The sequence below is a fragment of the Durio zibethinus genome, chromosome 22, assembly GCF_047325235.1.
Source record: "Durio zibethinus cultivar Kanyao isolate XHJ-2024 chromosome 22, ASM4732523v1, whole genome shotgun sequence".
Taxonomy (NCBI): domain Eukaryota; kingdom Viridiplantae; phylum Streptophyta; class Magnoliopsida; order Malvales; family Malvaceae; genus Durio; species Durio zibethinus.
In genome coordinates, this window is record NC_143183.1 from 14,342,872 (window position 1) to 14,345,128 (window position 2,257).

The following is a 2,257-nucleotide window of genomic DNA, read 5'->3' on the forward strand; positions in this document are numbered from 1 at the left end:
ACAGGTTAGACTCTTTTAGGGTTTACTTAAATTCCTTTACTACACTAACGCCTTCTTCATGTCTTATCACACCATACTCTGCAGATACAAATTATATTTTCTTATGTCTAAACCTAAAGATGATAATAGCCTCACATATATCTATTACGACTTTGGCAGTGAACAAGAAAGATCTACCTAAGAGTAATAAAGCCTCATCATCTTCCATATCTAAAACAGTAAAATCTATAAGGAAAGCATATTTTTTAACTTTCACTAAGATATTTTTTAGCATCTCTTATGGTAAAGTAATAGATTAATTAATGAACTTAATATTGAATGTAGGAGGTTTCAACTATCCACAACCTAACCATATAAAAATATTCATATACATTAAATTTATACTTAAACCAATATCACAAAAGGCATAAAAAAATTTTAGCTTTTCAATCATCTAAGGTATAATAAAACTCTTTAGATCTTTTAACTTTTTAGGCAGGAATTGTTGAAGCTTAAGACTATAATCTTCTAAGAATGTGACGTCTTTTAGTTCCTTAAGCAACTTTTTTGGAATAGGCCTTGGGGTAAGTGGTTCAACATTAAAACACTGCCTATATATTTTGGCAATCATCTTTAGCCTTTGCAGAACTTCTTCTTAAATTTTTTCTTTTCTTTAGGATCTTCTTCTTGTGAATCCTATTCTAACATTATCCCTTGTCCATGGTTATTTTGGGCAAGCACACCTTAGGCTATCTCTTCAGGTGGAATGCTTTCTACTGATGCTCTCTCTAACTATAGTAACATTTGCCCTTATTTAAAAGACCTTGCAATATATTCTTTTGGATCTTTTTCATGGTCTTCTTTATAAGTTTCAATAGCTTTAGAGGCCTCTGATGCCATAGGGTCAAAACCTTTAAAGATTTCTCTATTAAGTCTTAAAAGTTCTTCATATTCCAAAATGTCCTTCATTTTAATAAAATCCACTTCAAGTTGTCTTATAAAGCTAGGTAGGTTGACAACTATGGGTTAATCATTTTCCTTATTAGAATCGTCCATCCTAACATCCCCCAAAAAATATATTACGTTGCATCCCTCATTGCTTTATCTTTTTGGGTTGGTTTCAGTGTTACTAGGTAAGGTATCTACTGGGTAATTTGCTATGACTTAGGCAATTTGACCTATTTTATTTTTTAGATTTTCGATGGATGCAACTTGGCTTTGGATGTTATTGTTAGCTTGCATTAACTAAGTCAACATGTCCTCAAAGGTCCTCAAAGGTAGGTTTCTTTTCTTGGCGTGGGTTATAGTTTGGTAGATTGAGGTAGTAGTTATTGGTTTGGTTGGTGATGGCTTATTGGTTTGGTTGGTGATGGCTTAATGGTTTGGTTGGTTCTAAGAAAAGTTCGGATGGTTTTGCCTGCCTGTATTGTAGGTGTTACTACAGCAATTGTTGCTTGATTTGTTTTATTGAATGTGGTGGACAAATTTTACCCTATATTGGCATTTTTTTTTAAGAATGGGGTCATTCACATATGTCACAGGATACAAAGGGACTTTGTATGACATCAACAAAATTGGCTTGTGTTTGATTTCCAGGGCTTCAATTTTTTTAGTGAAGGCAACAATTGAAAGTTAATCAAAGTAATAACATCAACTTCAAATAAACTTATAGATTTTTTACTGACATTTCTTTTCATGCCCCATTGGTAATTATTGCCAACCATCTCTTTTATTAGCTCATTAACCTCTTTAGAAGTCTTACTCATTATAGCCCCTCAAATAGCTAAATGTAAGATAATTTTCATGGGTAGTGTAAAACCATCGTAAAAGATCTGAATTTGGAGCCACTAAGGTAAATCATGATGTGGGCATTTTCTTAGTAGCTCTTTGAATCTCTCCCATCCATCATATAAGGTTTCACTATTAGTCTATAGAAAAGTGGTGATTTCATTCCTTAACTTTGTAGTCTTTACTGGTGAAAAAAATTGTGCTTAAAATTTTTGAACTAAATTACCCCATATTGTAATTGAGCTTGGTGACAAAGAAGACAACCAACTTTTCACTTTATCCTTGAGAAAAAAAAAATAATCTTAGTCTAATAGCCTTATTAGGAACACCATTGTAATGAAATGTATCACAGATTTCAAGAAAACTATAAAGATGTAAATTTGAATCATTGCTTGATAATCTTCCAAACTGCATAGAAGTTTAGACCGTTTGTATAATCGAAGGCTTTATCTCAAAGTTATTAGCTTGAAAAGCTAGCTTTTAGATGGAT

At 32.4% G+C, this 2,257-nt stretch overlaps 1 non-coding gene across 1 annotated transcript; it reads left to right on the forward strand.

Annotated features, from left to right (window-relative positions):
* The first annotated feature begins 1,833 nt into the window (after window positions 1–1,833).
* LOC149512624 (small nucleolar RNA R71) lies at window positions 1,834–1,940 on the forward strand. Its single transcript, XR_016332216.1, has one exon. It is a non-coding gene; the product is annotated as a small nucleolar RNA R71 (small nucleolar RNA).
* Window positions 1,941–2,257: the final 317 nt, after the last annotated feature.